Raw genomic sequence first — 20,432 nt, forward strand, 5'->3', positions numbered from 1 at the left:
TAGCCCTGCTCCGTCTCTCCAGCTCTCTGGACAAAACAAGAACACTGGCTGGCTTGCGGACTCTGACTCACTGGCTGGGCTGGCCTCAGGGCTCCCTGTCCTCTCTGTCTCTCTATCCCTCCCTCTCTCTCTCGCTCCTTCTCTCAGTTCTGCTCTGCTACCTAAGAGGATTGGGTTTCTTCCTGTGTGTGTTCCACACACACTCCTCCCTCCCTCCCTCCCTCCCTCTCTATCAGCAGTTTCTCTCTTCTCTCCTTTCCCCGTCACTGAACACCCGTGCTGCTGCTTGCTCCTACACGTAAACACGTCTGTTATCAGTAGTTGATTGTTGTATCTGCGTCTCAGTCGGTCCGGCCGGCCGCGTTGAGTCTGTGTGTCTCCAGTTCTCAGGTTGTGTGTGTGTGTGTCTGCTGTGCTGTGTGTGCAGAGGGTTTCAGCAGCGTCTCGGCTGGGGGTCGGCAGGGCTGGGGCTGGGGCTCAGCCCTGAACACTGCCCCCTGTGGAGGCCCAGCCTGCTCATCTTGGGGACGGCAGAGGGGAACACGCCTGAGGGGGAGGAGCAGAGAGAGAGAGAGAAGGAGGGAGGAAGAGAGAGAGAGAGTTGAGGGTTAGGGCACTTCAGATCATGCTCCATGTTCGAGAACCAAATTCAGTCCTCATCAGGATAATGTCCATCATGACAAAGCAAAAAGAGAAATAAATATTTAAAAAATTGCAAATAATAACATGGCAAATAAGGGCAGCAGTCTGTGTGTGACAATTACTAGACGTTCAAAACAAGAGTAATTCTAAATAGATATTTAGTAGACTTTTTTGTTTTCGGTGGACGATGGATCCCCAACAGTGAGGCCGGAGTCATTTGACTGATCATCTGATTTCTGGATGCTTCCATAAGGCCTCACGATTGCGCCCCCACCCGCTCCCCCTCTCAGTCATAACCAGGCCATCCCTGCCGCCTCCTGCCTACCCTCTGTGTGTCATGAGCACTTTTTCTCATGGGAGCTCAAAATAGCCACACCATAAGCTCCACGCTCTGCCTTCCTCCTCAAAGATAGCATTACAGGTGTGAAAGGAAAACTCTGACCTTAGACATGAACGACATGAACGATTCTATGGCTGCTGCTACTGATGGTGAAGGTGGTGGAGGGGGAGGGGGGTGGGGGAGGGTTCTCAATCCGAGATGTTGGCCAATGCAGAGTCATTAACATTTTGTTGACGATCTCAGTTGGTCAGCTCCTACACACTAAAGGAGTCTAGAGGGAGTGGGTGGGGGTTCGGGAACTCAATGCCGTGAGAGCTGCACACTGTTGGTCTGTTAGTAAACTGGGAAATAGCTATGGCACAACACCTGCCTAAAGGGTGAATAAAGTTGCCCAAATTGTCAACATCTTAAGGTGCCATTATTTGGTGACTTTATTCACCAAAATAATGCATGCAAAAATGATGTATAAAGTATTGTTGCTAGGTAAATACCACATAAAACACTTGGCACTCTAGGTGGTGAGTGTTCCGGAATTCTTTGGCGGTTAGTGAGTTAAAGGTACACTATGGAAGTTTAGTTTCAATTGTTGACCTCACATTTTTTGCATGAGTGTTGACTTTATCATCAAATAATAGTTTTGCCTCATTAAACCATTTTTGGCTAATGAGCCTTTGTGTCCAATAAGGTCATTTTTTAAGATTATTTTGGCCTGGGACCCCTTTTGGCTCAAGAGCACCCCAGAGTCAAATCTTCCATAATGTAACTTTAGAAGGGTTAGGGTAAGTGAAGTAAGACAAAATGTGCGTGCACATACACAGAGCAGCAGTGAAACTGCCTCCCAGAGATCCAACATTGTCTCAGTCAATTATCACTGTGGGTACTGGAGGTGGTAACATGTACTAATATGTAGTACATATATATAAGAGCAAAACGGACAATGAATAATCACTGTAAGTGTGTGTGTGTGTGTGTGTGTGTGTGTGTGTGTGTGTGTGTGTGTATAAATTAGTTTGAGTTTGAGTGAGAGAGATCGAGAGACAGAGAGGGGGAAGGGTGGCTAGACCGTAATGATAGTAACCCTTGGTGGAATTAGGTGTTCCATGTCTCAGAACCCACTCAAAGACACGGCACCCTGAAGCGGACCTCACTCCGTGGACCTCACTCCACACCACAATCCAATTCATCATCCTTTGAGTGTGAACCCAGGCCGCACAGCCAGTCAGTGCATCCTGAAACAGGAACCTGCTCTATTCTTAGCCTGAGAACGGCTTGAGAATAGCCTCACCTCCCCTGACCACTTCCCTTCCAGCAGGGGGGGGACATGGGTAAAGCCAGGATCACCTACCTCCTGTAATGAAGAGTTAGAATTTCCAATTGCTTTAGGTAGGCAAGGACGTGTCGATAGCAGCCTAACAGCAAGCTTGTAGGACAGCATGACGGCTAGTGGCACAGGTGCAGCCTTTCATGTCTGCTAGGTCTGTATAACTGTCAGGAGGAAAGTATCCCTGTGAAATGTAGAAACCCGCAGGGGGTTGTCCTTGAAGAACGTCTCATGATAGGGACAAGCCACACAACAATCTAGCAATCCCCATGTCCACACACACACACTCAGCTAGTCAACAATACTACCATCCATTACACCAACGACAATAACCACCGGATGCCAAGGTGAGCACATTATCAGCATTCTACAGACGCAGACAAAGTAGGCAAAAGTGGTGGTGACAACAATCGACCGCTCTGTTCATAATAAAAAATGTGTTTTTATTAGAGAAGTTAGATTGTGTGGTTACAGTATAGGTTAGGTTATAGCTCATTTTTCTTGAGAACGAATTTATACAAAATAGACTGACAGTATCAAAACATAATACGACCAAACGACAGACAGTAAATCGACAGTGACACCTGTAGGATCACTTTCTGCCTTTTACATCATAGTGAATGACATTATATGGACAGAGTAGGAGTGCCGTTCCTGTGATGTTTTGCCAATACAGGCCCAGAATCCCAACCCCAAATCCTAACCGTAGAGGGTTGAGGAAATAATCTGACTGTGAATCAGGGAATAGTGGTGAATAGAGGTGATGGAGGGGGGAGGGACATGCGTGGCTGAGAGCAGAGAAAGAAAGAGAGAGAGTTCAGAATATGAATACAGTGTGCTGAAGAGTGTGTGCAGTCAGTGAGTGATTCACATTGAGCTGAGCATCCTCTCATTCAAACAGGCCTTTGGGGAAGAGAGAGAAAGAAAAAAAAGAGCAAGAGAGAGATAGTGAGAGAGAAAGAGTGTTTGACCCTGAACGCAACCCTGAGTCTCTGAGGGCTCTCAGTCCATTTGACTGACTTTTATAGCTGACATTTAAGATAGAAACTAGCCCCCTACGCAGGACGAGGACAATTAATTCCAACGATGTGAGGAGGAGGAGGAAGAGGAAGAAGTCGCTGGTCACTGACCATTTCATACCAAGGCCACTCTAAATCATCACCACAACCACCATCTCTCCTTCTACTGCATCTCTTATCAGACAGACTTTATAGAGCCGACTCCCCTCCTCCTACAGCCCCCTACTGACAGTTATAAGGCGAGGGTGGCCTTGGGGTGCTGGGCCGGGCCAGGCCCTGAGCAGCTTATGTAAATGCAGGGGCTGCTGACGCCTGGGGAAGCAGGCTTTAACCGCATTAGGCCCTCCTCACCCCCGGGGGCTAGTCTGAGAAGGGAGGGGAGGAAAAATCTTCCCAGAGAGAGAGAGAGAGACACTCACATTAATCTACATACAGACCCCTACCCTGCTACAGACTGGATGAGCAGAGACGACACAAACTGTGGGAAAGAGGTGTGTGGGTGTTACTGTGTACAGGGTCTGAGAGAGAGTATGCGTATATACGTGTTTTGCAGAACAAAAATTATTAATTACAAGCCCATGAACACCCACAAACGTCCATCCATCTGGAACAAACACAATCTTCTCTCAAAAGACTTTCCTCTTAATTTCATTGCATCCTGACTGAGGAAGCAGCTATATGGAATGCAGATAATGAGTGAAGAGGGTATCAGATGTCCTCAACAACAGCCCTGCAACAGTTTCTGAGCAGATGGGTTTGGAAAGTCCCAGATAACTTCAATCAGAGTGAGAGCACTTCACAAAAATCAAGGGAGCCTTGTATTATTAGAAAAATGCTCCATTATTAATTGCAAGGCATTTGAGTGCAGCCATATGTTTCTGGACAGGGAGAGTTAACGACCACAAACCCACCAGGCAGACAGATCTAGAGATAACGGAGCTTATGAGAACACATTGAACAACACTACAGCTCTATATACATAGAACCGCACACAGGCACACACCAACACAACATTTTGAAAACACAACTGAGGAATCACCAGCTGCATTCAGCGGTGTTCAGGCAGGAGGCACCTGGGGTCTTAAAGCACCCCTCAGGGCCAGCATGCATCCTGTCCACAGCACCACCACGCTGACCTCTGACCCCGGGCCTCACATTCCAACTACCATCCACAGCTCCATCTGGCCCCCTGGGGCTCTGACTTATTATTATGATTATGATTATGATTATTATAATAATGGATTGCATGTATATAGCCCCTTTCTAGACACCCAAATGTTTACATCACCACATCGTTACAAGTGTGTAGCATGCCATGATAGCCGTTATGCAGCAGAAACCTTACCCATCAGCTGTCAGTGGTGAGGTGAGGAGAGAATCGTGCCAATTAGATGATCAGATTACCATAGCCCAATCCTAACCATAGTCATTAGGGGGATGACTAAATATCTGACCTTGTAGCAGTGGTTAGGGGCAGCTTCTCAATCACTCAACCCACCAGCAGGGGGAGATAGCCCCGCAGTAACATAGAGTGACTGGGCCTCTCCTTTGCTGCTTCTGGCCCCCGAGGGATGGCTTAGTCATTCAGCCACAGGTGTGCTGCTGAGGCTCTACCTCATGGCTCGTCTGACCTCTGACCCCCATCCGACATGTACCATCATTAGCATGACTGGAGGGCACCTGGTAGCTCTGAAGGGGGAAGGGTCAGAGAACCTGAGCCCCACGTACACGATGTGAGCATGTTAAAAAGAGAGTTTTAAATAGAGTATATTTAAAACCCTGGTTTTGAAAACATGTGGGTTAAAATTATTACAATTGACTACTTTTGCTGAATCGGTACTATTACTTACAGTACTTAATGAGTGGGCTACAGGCTTGCCTGATTCAAAATCAACTTTACTGAGAAAAAACATGTATGCATGTGTATAATTCACCCAGCCAATACAAGTAACTCCTGGCTGGGGCTGGTTGGGGTTCTATCTAGGCCTCTTGCGTTGATTAGATGGCATGGTGTCCATCTACTTGAATACCAAGAGGGGCGACAAGCGCTGTGTTTGCTCTCTGAACCAAAATGCGAGCGGACAAAGGGAAGAAAGGAAAACATGAAGTCCTCCCCCTCTTCACCCCTTCTACTCTCAGACCCTGAGGTCATGAAAGCCTGAGTGGTGGAATGCTGACCATCAAATTCCGAGAGACAACATGGGGGGGGGGTGACATGCAGCCCCTACTAGACCGTGAGCAGCTCTGACACCCCAACATGGGGGGGGGGTGACATGCAGCCCCTACTAGACCGTGAGCAGCTCTGACACCCCAACATGGGGGGGGGGTGACATGCAGCCCCTACTAGACCGTGAGCAGCTCTGACACCCCAACATGGAACAGCAGACGAGAGTTGCCATCTTATATATACTGCACAATTGCGCTTGTTGAGTAATCTCAAACACTGTTTTTCAGCAAGACAAGTGTAGCATACAAGATCTCCCCATTTCTCCCAGTGATAGATGAAAGCCGAACTTTGTGTGTTTGTTTGTGTGTATGGGGTTATGAATTAATATTCAGAGGCTAGTAGAAGATAAAAGAGCTCTCCTCTTTCATCCCTCCAGACGTCAATAGGGCGTCTAGGACTCAGATAACTCTCCAATTTTCACCAGAGTTTATCTTGAGTCCTTTTATGGAGAGATGTTCCCTGTAGCTATGGAACGGGTTGTGTGTTGTTGACCCACTGAGGCTCGGCTACAGCAGTAACACTCCATCATGGTCCAGGAGTCACAGTCCATCACTAATGAACTGACCATCATCACTACACCTGATTCAACTTATCAACTGACCATTAAGACCTTGATTAGCTGAATCAGGTGTCGACTGGGCTTCAGTATCAAATCAGGTGTGTCAGTGCTGAACTGGCACAGAAACTCCAGGACCAGGATTGAAGACCACTGGGCTTCAGTATCTCATCAGTGGTAACAATAGTACCTGCCCACAGTAAATTAAAGGGTGACCCAGCTGGAGTCAGTCACGATTGCGGCAGAGTCATAAAACAGCCGTGCTCATCATCTCAAATGAACTAACACTCCATAAATGGGAGTCCATGACAGTGAGCTGCCCTAACAATGCTCCCCATACCATTATGACCCTTATCTCTTCCTGACCAAGCGTGGCCTGTACTGGGTTTATCAGTAGATGATAACATACAGCAGGGCCAGCTGTGGGGACTCCAGAGCCAACATCATCAAGCTCCTTTCCTCCCCCATCTCAACCTGACAGACAGACAGACAGACAGACAGACTGTAGAGAAAACTATTCTTTTAACATATGGGGAGAAAAGAAAAGCAGAAATGAAGTTGTATCAGTTGGACAGTTGTCGCAGTCCTTAGGCAAAGAAATATATGCAAGAGACAGTCAGTCCTTCAGACATTTACTGTCGTAGTTTGGCAGGTACTGGAAAGCCATGCAACAACCATGGATCCGTCAGATGGAGGGCCAAAAATATCTGCATGTTATCTTGAAACCAACCAGGGACTTGAGAGGACAGACGATGACTGCATGCCAACAAGGGAGAAAGAAAAAGTGAACATTCCTCCATCTATCATCAGTCTCCCGGAGAGAAAAATATTCAACGATAATCTGCCTCATTAAAGCAGAATAAATATTTAAAGATTAGAGATGGCACTTCATTAGGCAGCCCATCCGTCGCGGAGCAGAGCTTGTGTTCTGGCGCGGGGGCAGAGAGAGAGGAGAAGCACAGCGAGGGGCCCACAGGTGGCAGGCGTGACGTGCCTGTCTGCTTGGGGACAAGACGTATCACAATATTTACACTGTTACCTGGACCCACTGGGCCCCAGTAATCTACCGCATGGGAGCAGCCTGGAGATAAGAAGGGAATGGGCGAAGATGTGGAGAAGGAGGGAGACGAAGTGAGAGAGAAAGGAAAAAGAGAGGGGGAAAGGCAGACAGTATGTGTGTGTGTCTGAGAAAGATATACATACAGAGAGAGAGGTGGAGGAAAAGCGAGAGAAAGAGAAAGAGAGAGAGAAAGACTGAGATATGGACAGTAAGAAAGAGCGAGGGACTCGCTCAATTACCACGGGAGTGTGTCAAGCCAACAGAACCGTGACAAAACAGGGAGAGAGAGAGAGAGAGAAAGAGAAATAGAGAGAGAGGGGAAAGGAACTTCATGATGTTGGCTCTGGAGAGAGAGAGAGAGACTGGACCTAGTGTGATCAGAGGGAGAACCGATGGCAGCCCCAGCTGAGGAAGCAGTGCTGACAAGGATGAGGGCTCAGGGAATCCCAGCAGGCACGGGGCAGTGTGGAGGAGGAGGCTGTGGAGTTATTCTGTGTTTCACTTCCGCCTGCGTTCCATCCCCACACGCAACGCTCTTCCATGTTTATATAATAAACTGCCTGCATCAACACGGCCAGGCCAGGGAACACAGGGCCACCCACAACATCTGTGTCAACATTCAAAAGGGAGAGAGAAAGAGAGAGAGGAGGGGGTGTCATGACCACCTGTCTGGCAGGAGTCGCGGGTTGATGACATCACTCCAACCCTACCATGTGGCGGCGGCCAAGGCTAGCCATCCCGACTGCCAAATTTTCAAAAGACCTCCAGCATGTTATGTTATCGGCATTCAAACTGAAAAATGTATGCTGTAACTCGATGAGTCACAAACACATCACTCTCATCTCCTGGACAATGTGTTAAATAAAGAGTGCTGTTGTAGCTCTTCCAAGGACTGGCTGATCCCTCAGAGTGGTCACTGTTCTGGTTGAAAATGAAAGGCAGGAGGACTGGTGTGGGCTTTGGCCTTGGCATGTGGGTGAGGTAAGGTGGAAGCTCTGTTTGCTGTGTGTGTTGCTGTGTGTGTGTGTGTGTGTGTGTGTGTGTGTGTGTGTGTGTGTGTGTGAGAGAGAGAAAGGGTGCGTGTGTGTGTGGGGACTAGGGGGGCTCAGGTCTGGAGGGGTGATAGTACACTGTGTTCCCAGTGCTGGAGGGGATGTGGTGACCTGGAGGTGACCTGGAAGAGCAGGAGCACAGAGTGATTTAGGACTGACTAGTAGAAGGGCCCGGTACGGTGGGTTCCAGGCACATCTGGACCCCCAGTGGCAGCAGATCGATAGCCTGCCTTTGGCTGCACAGGGACTTTGTCTCTGCCTCAATAACATTCTCCTCTCTCTGACCCGACCCTCCACTCTAAAACACAGTGTGTTTGCGTGCGTGCGTGTGTGTACACTGCATATAGAAGAGAAGATGAGTCTGTGATAGTCTGCACATTTTGGTGTATTGTATTAAGTGCTTCTATTGTGTGATTGTGTGTGTGTATATGTCTAAGAGTGTGTACTTAGTCTGTGCCAAACAGTTATCGGTTGTATTGTATACTTGAGTGTGTAAGCACAGCATGTATTATAGTAGGCATTAGTATGATTATTGCATCTTAGAGTGATAATGTATTTCTGTACGTCATTTCCTATTAGGGCATGTATTGGTATGGCTGACTCATTGGCTGTGGTAGTGTCTCTCTCTCTCTCTCTCTCTCACACACACACACACACACACACACACACACTCCTGAAGTCACACACGCACACCTGTCTTCCTCTCTGTCTCACACACACCCACAAACAATCGGCTCATCTCTGCCTCAGCCTCTTAGCCCCAGCCTGCCTCAGTCTCCTTTATCTCATTAATCTAATTAACAGTCTTAATCAATGACTGCAGGCTTAACAACCAACAGCAGCTCTGCTTCAGGCCCGGGGATGGCTCTGCTCCATTGGGCAAACAACCTCAGGTCTCTCTCTCTCTCACCACCTCTCTGTTGCTTCTATTCATTTGTCTCCATGGATGTCTCCTTGCTAAAAGCTGGTGCAGACCAGGGCAGGGCGGTGGGGGTGGAGAGAGACTTGTAGCTTGTTGTAGTCTGTTTGATTGTCCATGTAAGGCACATACTGTATCTATGATCAGTTTATTATACACTCCCCAATGTGTGTGTGTGTGTTCTACTACAGTTACTGTAGTGACAGTAAAGATATGGTAACACAGTAGTAGAGTATAGGTGTCCCTATGGGCCACATCACGCTCCACATCTCCTCTGTCCCTCTGGGGGGGGGGGGGCACGCACACACACACACACCTACCCACCCAGGGGCCAGACTCCAGATGAAACACCCATCCCCGGACCCCAGGTGGACGCTAGCCTATATGACACTGAGACACAAAGACAGCACTGGAGATCGATCACCTCTTGCTGCTGTCACCCTTCAGGTGGGCGGAAGCCTTTTAATTGGTCTGGGACCGTATCCTGCTGCTTGCTACTTCCCACAACGACCAGCAGGTGAATAAAGAAAGCAACAACCTTTCTTTCACTACCTGTCCAGACAAGAGTACAGTACACCCACTTCCCTCCTACATCTCACAGCTCTAGGCATTAGAGGCGAGTGCTGGCACCCCAGACCATCAACCACTACCCGCTAACACACACACACACACACACACACACACACACACACACACACACACACACAACCCTACAGGATACTCATACTCTGTTGACGACTCATGGCACTTTGCACTGGTTGCAATAATGGGCTGTCACAACTGGCCAATCAATCGCTGGTGCTGTCTCCATATAATTGAAGATTGTTTGTGTGTGTGTGTGTGTGTGTGTGTGTGTGTGCACGCACCTCTTGCCTTTTCTCTCCATTTTCTTCTCGTTGGCTTGGTTTCGACCACCACCCCTCAACACAAGAATGCCTCTTCTTCTTTCCCACCAATTAAAAATGTGTTTGGCACAATTTTCTCCCCGGCTATCTTTTCTGTTTCTCACCCACTATCTTTCATTAGAGGGGCCCCCTTTTCTCCACTTTCTTTCCAGCCTCTTGCCAGCATTCTCAATTGATTCCCAAATCAATTCTGCCGTGCAGACAAAAGTCCTGGAGGACCCCACAAGCACAGATCCAGGCAGCGACAGACACAAAAAGAGAGAGACAAGAAAAGAGGAACACACATGCACTCAAGAAGATGCACACTCATTCACACATACAAACAGAGATTAACTCACAATGGAGCCTTTTGCTAAAGAGTGTGTTTTTGTCTGTGTGGTTTGTTGCTAAGGATAAGTGATGGGTATCTGGGTATCTGGGTGTGGTGTGAAGTAGGTGTGTGTGTATATGAGTAGACAGTGTCTCCCTCCCTATCTGTCCTCTCGCTCGGGGCCCTTGATTGAGCAGGGCTGTATCTGCATGGAAGAGCAAGCTCATTCTGGGGCCGCAGGAAGCTTCCTTAATTAGTGCTCAGTACTGGGGAGGCTGCCAGGGTTCAGGGGCCAGGGCCATCCTCTTGGCACACACACACACACTACACTGAGCTACACACACACACACACACACACACACACTACACTGAGCTACACACACACACACACACACACTACACTGAGTTACACACACAGAAGTAGTGCTGAGAGAGGGACCACACAGGAGCGCTGCTTTTGTGCGCCTCTGCTCAGGGGGCTTCTTCAGTACCACAGTACACTGAGCCCCACACACCCACGCATGCACGCACACACACAAAACAGTACATTAAGCCACACACACACACACACACACACACACACACACACAACCAGGAGAGAACAAGGAAACGAGAAAAACATGCCAAATGAGGAAAAAAACACCCACCCACCCAGAAAAACAGCTTTCTATTCCAGCCACACAGGGAAACTTCAGAACTATGTATGTGCAGTATAGGCCCACCACTTATACATACTTATCCATATCAGAACTATGTATGTGCAGTATAGGCCCACCACTTATACATACTTATCCATATCAGAACGGCACTCGCCTGGTTTCTGTTAGTCGTGTTTGTCTTGTCAAAGCATCAAGCATCAGAACCTTTTGACAAAAGACAGCAGAGATGCACTTTGGGACAAAGCCAAGGTGCTTGATTTTTCTCCACCAGACAGATGTGGTGGAATCATGTGAGCAAAGACAAACACGGCAGCCTTATATTATGTATTTGTAATATATGTATACATTTACAATGTTATTAAAGCCTCATTTGATTTATTCTCACTTGACTATTTATGCTCTATCCAACCCAAACTCAACAATTATTTGCACATAGTGTTGACTGAATTAAATGGAGTCAGATTATTGATATTAAGATACGCTTTGTTATTCATAATTATTTGCACATAGAGTTGACTGAATTAAATGGAGTCAGATTATTGATATTAAGATACGCTTTGTTATTCATAATTATTTGCACATAGAGTTGACTGTTATTAACAATACATAGCTAAATTCCCTTGCTAATCCTTCATCTTTTAACTGCCATCCTATAAGGCTCTACCCTATGTTTGCTATTTTTTCCCCTTCATTTTCACCTGGGATATTTGTAAGCAGTTCATTCAAATCTATAAAAAAAATTTAAAAAACATGGTTGAAAATAAAAGGGTGCACATTTTCAAGACATTTTTAGAAGGCTGTTATACTGCTAGGGGAGAGAGTGATTCACTGAAGTGTCAAATCTCTCCCGGGACATGTGAGTAGAGGCAAGGTTTCAGTGCAGCTGTGCTAATGTGGTGTAAACCTCACCACTGGAGCACTCATGGAAGAGCTGAAATGACAGAACATGAACTAAATGTTCAAATAATAAGGGAAACCATTTTCCCTGAAAATCGGTAAAATCTGAAATTCTATATCAAAAATGTTTTCAATTATTTTCTTAGACTGAGTAAACCCAAATGAGTAAACCCAACATGTAGCTGGTGAAAGCATTGATTTTTTCCAAGCTTAATTAGGCTAACATAGTCTGTGATAAAGGTCGATAGCAAGTACCAGAACCCTGGTCTATGGAGCCCTATGCTCTATGGAAAGTCTTACTACGCTTAAATAAAGACTAGGCTACATTCAGCCCAAGAGTATTATAGATAACTGGACTATTTTTCTCTGCAGGCTGTGAACAAACAAACAAACAAAACACACATACACACTCACGACTGAGGCCTGATCGGATAGGGACTAATAAATATAGATCAAACCAGTACGTGTTCCCTGGGCCATGGGTAGATAAAAGCATTTGGGAGGCGGAGCACATCAGAGACAAAGGACGGTCTATTTTACCATGAGGCCTGTTTATCTTTGCCACATTGGACAGCATTCTAATCTGAGGCTGCCAACCTTGATGCAAACACACACACACATACTGTATACACACACACATACTGTATACACACACACACATACTGTATACACACACACACATACTGTATACACACACACACATACTGTATACAAACACACACACACACATACTGTATACACACACACACATACTGTATACACACAGACACATACTGTACACACACACACACAGACACATACTGTACACACACACAGTCACACAGACACATACTGTATACACACAGTCACATACTGTATACACACAGACACATACTGTATACACACAGACACATACTGTATACACACACACACATACTGTATACACACAGACACATACTGTACACACACACACACAGACACATACTGTACACACACACAGTCACACAGACACATACTGTATACACACACACACATACTGTATACACACAGACACATACTGTATACACACAGACACATACTGTACACACACACACACAGACACATACTGTACACACACACACACATACTGTATACACACAGACACATACTGTATACACACAGTCACATACTGTATACACACAGTCACATACTGTATACACACAGACACATACTGTATACACACAGACACATACTGTACACAAACACACACACACACATACTGTACACAGTCACACAGACACATACTGTACACAGTCACACAGACACATACTGTATACAAACACACACACATACTGTACACAGTCACACAGACACATACTGTACACAGTCACACAGACACATACTGTATACACACACACACACACACATACTGTATACACACAGACACATACTGTACACAAACACACACACACACATACTGTATACACACAGACACATACTGTATACACACACACAAACACATACCGTACACACACAGACACATACTGTACACACACAGACACACAAACACACACAGACATACAAACACATACTGTATACACACACACAAACACACAGAGACATACTGTACACACACACACACACATACTGTACACACACACACAGACATACTGTACACACACACACACACCATACTGTACACACACATACTGTACACACACACACAGACATACACACAGACACATACTGTATACACACACACAAACACATACCGTACACACAGACACATACTGTACACACACAGACACACAAACACACACAGACATACAAACACATACTGTATACACACACACAAACACACAGAGACATACTGTACACACACACACACACAGTACACACACACACACATACTGTACACACACACACAGACATACTGTACACACACACACACCATACTGTACACACACATACTGTACACACACACACAGACATACACTGTACACACACAGACATACTGTACACACACACACACACGCAGACATACTGTACACACACACACTCAGACATACTGTACACACACACACAGACATACACTGTACACACACAGACATACTGTACACACACACACACACACACACACGCAGACATACTGTACACACACACACTCAGACATACTGTACACACACACACACACACACACAGAGCCAGTGGGAGCAGAGACACAAAGGCATTCAGTTGAGTACTGTAAGTACTGTAGAGAAATAGACATCAAATCAAATGATTTGTACAAGTGAGTATCCCCATAATTCTATAAACCCGTAATGTCTTTTCCCTCTCAACGGGAGGGCACTTTCACATCCAAAACAAAGCACTCAAAAAACCTTGGGAAAAAAAAAACATACACAGGGAAATGCAGCTCACTTCGGTGAACTAACCTATGAAAGTACATCTAGAAAAGCCTAACTGACTGTTGTATGAAACTTGGAGCCAAGTTGACAGAGAAAAAAAAAAACACTCTGCAAATAGATTTACCAGTACATTAATAGAACAAAAACGGTGCAGATGAAACGCACAATTGTAAGGCCATTAAATTCGATGTTTCCTAATCACTGAGTCCTCTGAAACTTAATTAAAGGGTAATTCAACAATAACAGGACGACACAGTGTTTGTTGTTCAATGGGCTATGGATAGTAAAGGCTACAGCACTAATAGCTACCTTTGGAAAAGATAAGCTGTGTCATAAAAATAAATAAATCATACAGTCAATTCTATGGGACTATTTGGTCCCTTTGTTAAAACGATTCACGGAACACTGACTCCTTCATAGACTTTGACCTAGATACACTCTGGCCCTTTATAATCAGCTAACAGACAACACACTAGCAATGAGAAGGAACACACAAGAGGAATAGGACGGACGGGCAGACGGACAGAGAGACAGACAGACAGATAATGTCCTGTAACCCTCCAACATAACCCAACAAATTATGTCTCTGACCTCTTGTTGCTGTGAGAGACGTTCTCTGGTCCTGTCTGTGCTTGTCCCACCGCCTATGTCTGTTTGTCCGTCTGTCTCAGGAAGCCTGTGATGGGGACACAGAAAGGACAAAAGTCAAGGCCAGCCAGCTGACAGTCATTGTAGGTAGGGTGACACTGTGGTAAATATTGGCTCTGCCTGGGTCTATGGAGGCTGCCTCTCTCCAGAGATCTGGCCTGCACTGCAGACGCAGATGCAGATGCAGACGCAGACGCAGACGCAGACGCAGGCGCAGGCGCAGACGCAGACACACACTCTCTCTTCAGAGAGAGAGAGAGAGAGAGAGAGAGAGGGCAGGGGAGAGGGAGGTGGGGATGCAAAGCTTTGGGTTAGCATTTGTTTACCATCTAACTCTCTGGAGTCCAGGACCAGATCAAAGTAGATGATCGTACAGTACAGAAGACTATTATGTACATGACTGTATTATGAGACACATAACACATACGTGTGTCTCTGTGTGTCTGTGTGTGTACACTGTGTTGGGTTCATTCCTCGTGATTTCCGTCTTTGGGATTCATCAGTGCAGTAGCTTGCTATGGATGGCAGTCCTTTTAGTGTGTGTATGTGCGCTTCATTGAGTGAGTCAGTGAGTGAGAGAGAGAATTGCAGATAATGTGAAAGAAAAATAGAGGTAAAGAGGGAGGTAGGAATTAGAGAACAGGGGAGAGAGAGAAAAGAGGTACAGATGAGACACACTCCTTTGTTCTCCACCACCCGGAATCACATTTTAATGTTTAATGAGGAACAGAGTGAAAGGGCCAGCACTACCCCCCCCCCCACCACCCCCCAAAACACGTGCCGAGTGTGGTGTGCCGTGTGTCAGAGTCCCTCAGTGGGAGATGTGCTCCTCCCTCCAGTGGCTATGCTAATATTGATAGTTGCAGCAAAAACAAACTCTTTGCTGTAACTCAACTGTAACTCATACTCTAGTCTACTAACAATAATAAATACTATTACTACTTCTCAGGAACATTGCCTACTGTACCACACTGCCATTAAGCCATTGGGCATGGTTCTATCAAACTCATACCAAAGTTTCTACATGTTCAACAGACGGCAATATAGGCAAATATCGATGATTGTACAGTATGTGGATCCTCTATATTCTTCGATGTAAAGAAACTCATACCAAACCAACAAATAAGAGTATGCATAAAAAGTGTTGTGAATGGTGAAACCAATATATACACAAATCCTATGAAATAAAAGCTGAGAATCTCTACGTTAACCTTATAGTAATTGTTTGATTTAGAATCGAATATTTTGGAACGTAGAGCCAAAAGATGACAAAATGCTTCACTGTCCCATTACTTATGCAGGGCATTGTATGTTGTGCAGCCGATTTACATTAGACCCGAACAAGACATCACAAGCGATCACAGGTGTCTTGCGACTGACATCAAACTAATCCGCGCTATAGGCCTATTGTTGTTTTATCAAATACATATCAAATCATTAGGCTACAGGACTTGATTTATAACTAAAGGCTTCTGTAGCAAACATAGACTACTTGGAATCTTGTGTTATTTGGGCAATGAATTGTTAGATGTCACAGCTTCAGAACAGAAATAGAATAAATGTTATATCTTATTGATAATGAGCTGATTGATTCTATGGGATGTTACTTTACTTGATGATGATATCAAGTGGATAATCACTATACATATCATGGCTGAAGGTAAGGCTTTCTATAAGTAAAATGCAATGTTACTTAATGTTAATTAATTTCTCAAACCATTCGAAATTGAGTCAACTTCAAATGCAGTACTGGAGTTTCTCACACTACCTACAGTAACTCCTATACTTTCAGGATTAGGCTACGTCAAGAATAAAATCAGATATCAGGCTAGATGGATTGACAATAAATTGGTTGATGAAATAACATGAAATATCGTGGCCATATTTAATCTAATTGCTTGGTATATATTAACAGCTAGGCAGATTAGGAGCTTCTCATAAATAATACAAAAAAAGATTGGCTAAGAATCTGAACTGCTAGAATGACAGACACCTGCACGTAACTGCCCAGAGGCCAGCGTTTGCTCATGCGTTCTTGCGTTGTTCTAGATGAGAGGCAATACTGAGCACATACAGTGGGCAGACCTGACCAAAATGGAGATGAGGAAGTACACATTTCGTTGGCAGATTAGCGACACAAGCTACTATTATTGAAAATAATCAGGTGTTAATTCAATGTGTTAATTATTTTACAGTCATTGCCTTCAACCCATCCACTACCCTCCTCCTCTTCCTCCCTCCCCTGATGACTCCTCCTGTACTCCCAGGGGGGAGGCAGACAGAGGAGTCTATCACCCGTCTATTCAGCCATAAGGCCACTAATTGATTGGTTCACCCGAGGTCCTTTAGCTCTGACAGTGTGGGGTAGCTTGGCATTCTGAGTACCATATTTTATAGGGGAGAGGGACCAGCGGGCTGCAAATCACCTTCTGGGCCCCATGAACAGCAGTGGATCAATGGCCTGTCACAGCTGGACACATACACATCTTCAGTATGGCTTAGCCGCATACCATAGACACTGCAGTGTCTCTCTCTCTCTCAGGCATGTGTAGTTACAGCCAAAACTGATGAACACACAGAATTATAAAATGACATATGCATGCGCTTGCATGCTATAGGCAAACATGCATGCACACACACACACACTCACACACACGCAGATATAAACAGCAGGGTTCCTAACAAAGCCAGACTCAAAGAGCATGGGAAGTGTGTTCCCATCGACTTGCCTTGAGCGAGCACCCAACCCCCCTCCCGCACCCGCACGCACACACACCCTTTCCAGAGGGGCTGGGGGTGGGCTGTGTGTGTGTATGGAGGCCTGCGGATGGAGCAGTGGGGAGGCAGGAGGGCACCAGAAGAGGCTGGCAGAACTCTATGCCCCATAACAGCAGCAGAGATTAGAAAATTATATTTATTGTGGCTTGTTCAGTCTATGTGGTCACAGCCAAGCTTTCCGACACCGTTTGTCGTCTGCTGATGAAAGGACTGAGATGGGGGGAGATAGAGAGCAATGGCAGAAATTCCCTTTTAAGATGTAGCCGCATCTCTGTGACATTTTATTAGCCCGGCCTGTTTCCAATTTCACAGCCGGCCATCGGAACAGGCCTGGCAGTGAGACAAGGGAAGAAGCACACAACAGAGCTGCTACTCAAACCTAGGGCAGGAGAGAGGGAGAGAAGGGGGGGGAGAGAGAGAGAGAGAAAGAGAGATAAGGGGGGAGAGAGAGAAAGAGGGGGAGACAGAAAGACCTCTCTCTCTTTCTGACTGGGGAGAGAGTAAGAGAGAGGTGTAAAGGGAGAGGGAGCCAGAGAGAGAGAAGGTGGACAAGGAGGTAAGAGAGGGAAGGGGTGAGCGAGAGAGGGGGGGTGCCAGTGTTGTTTGGACTAAAAGCCCACTCAGTCTGTGAGGAATTGGAGAGGAGCGCGGAGCAGCAGTCAGCAGCTTTGCCCTCTGATAGGAATCAACAGGGGGAGATGATGCGAGAGGAATCCGCTCCCGTCCCCAAAGAATGACTCGGCCTTTCAGAGGCACTCCATCACACACTTAATATAGGAGGGAGGGAGGGAGGTTGAAAGAGAGATAAAGCAAAATCAAATTTTTTTTTAAAGAGAAACCCTGTTCCCATGTTATGGTTGCAATCGGTGCATCCTTCTCCCGCCCTCAGTTGAATCCCAAGGTAGATTAATAGAGGATCAGGGGATTGGCTCCCTCTCTACTACTACCACCAGTAAAGGCAGAAGAAAACGTGTGAGAGAAGAAATGTTCATTATCAATTCAGAATAATACCTTAAGGAGTCCTGAGACATTGTTTGTACTGTCAGTGTGGGAGCAGAGTGAACAGGACAACGTAACATCCTGGAAGTGTTGCATTTCTGTATTCATCCTGTCCAACAGAACTGATGTCCCTGAAGACAGTGGCAGTAATCTAGCTGCACCACAAAACCTACAGTACAGGAGAACAGTGATTGTCTGTGCCAAGTTTGCCTCTATGCCAACAAAAATATCCTATTGGATAATATAGTATGCTATTCTATTCACAACAGAAATACTCATGGAGAAGTGCAGACACATCCACACTGCTACAATCACACTGTATTAGTAAAGTAAACATACCTTGTACCTGCTAAAATGTTCAAAACTAGGCTACACTAAAATATCAATACCAGGCCTATGCCTTCACCACCCACAACCAGTTGTAGCCTACATCCTGCAGCTAAAACTTGGAATATACATGAAGTCACATACCGACAGTAACATTGCAGATGGGAATTAGACAAAGGACTAGACACCTTTTGAAAAGGTTTTTCAATCTTGATTGAATTGTATGGTAGTGGGACTGGGTTTGGGTGGTGTGTGTCTGTATTTGTTATGTGCAGCTTCAGTGTCCTATTTATTTGTTAAGCCTTTGGCCCGTTGTCAGAAAGGAGGACAGAGGGGGGGTGAGGGAGGGAGGGAGGGAGGGTGCATTGAGACAAACAAAAGAAGAAGGAAGGTGACGAGGAGGAGAAATCGCAGGAAAACACCAGTGAAATGAGGAAAAGAGAACGTTAACAAGAAAGGGAGGATGTGTGGTTAAACACTCAAACATGACTGAAGAATCTAGCAGGGCTACTTGCTCGGCAGATGTGCTGCTCTGACAGCCTCACAGCACAGAATTAATATTTAACACTTGCACTCGCACACACACACACACACACACACACACACACACAGTGCTACTTGCTTCCGCATGGCCATCACATAAAGTCAACCGATCAATGATTTGACTAAACTCCCACAAGTAGTTAAGAAAGGTTCTCTATTACAAGACAGGAATAATACTTACAGTTGTACCAAATCATACTGAAGAGTGCTTTAAATTAACACTTATCCCAAAACACATTGAAACACAGGAGAAAAAAAACAAAACATCTGAAAACATAAAGGCATGAAAGCCTATTCTCATTTCCCCTCCCGCAGACACAGCTACTTCTGAGGGGGCGTTCTGTGGTTTGTGTACAGCTGAATGAGTCAAGAGCAATGGGAGTTGGTGAGATGCCTCCCCCTCTGGAAACATCTGTTGTCTGGTCTGACCTGAGAACAGTAAATAAGTACGACATGATATGCGACAGGCTCAAGAGCAGAGACGATTGGATGTCTGAGGATCTGGTGATGATGAATCCTGCCGTTTAAATCACGTGCTCAAAAGAGGATCGTATGACAATCCTGCAATTCCACAGTTACACACACACAAGTAAGGCTAACTAACATACATGTTCTGTTCTTCATGAACACAATGATAACACATACACACTACTCACGATTTTTCATTTTTCCCCTCTCTCTACCTACAGATTCTCAAGCACACACACATCTCACGCACTAAAGCACGTTCAACGCACACACACACACACACACTAAATCAGCAGTGGCATCAGGTCCACTGCCAGAACAGAGGTCATTTAGAGGAAAGATGAGATAGGAATCAGAGAGAGAGACATGGAGGGAGATAAATAATGATGGAAGTTA

At 45.6% G+C, this 20,432-nt stretch overlaps 1 long non-coding RNA gene across 1 annotated transcript in view; it reads right to left on the reverse strand.

The window, feature by feature from the left end:
• Positions 1 to 233: 233 nt before the first annotated feature.
• Positions 234 to 20,432, reverse strand: part of LOC310823413 — a 68,421-nt gene continuing 48,222 nt past the window's right edge. Inside the window, exons 3-4 of the long non-coding RNA XR_014554940.1 lie at positions 14,865 to 14,949; positions 234 to 546 (exon numbers count right to left, since the gene is read on the reverse strand). This is a non-coding gene — a long non-coding RNA (uncharacterized lncRNA). The remainder of the gene's footprint in view (positions 547 to 14,864; positions 14,950 to 20,432) is intronic.

The sequence above is a fragment of the Argentina silus genome (genome assembly GCF_951799395.1).
Source record: "Argentina silus genome assembly, chromosome: X".
NCBI classification, from domain to species: Eukaryota; Metazoa; Chordata; class Actinopteri; order Argentiniformes; family Argentinidae; genus Argentina; species Argentina silus.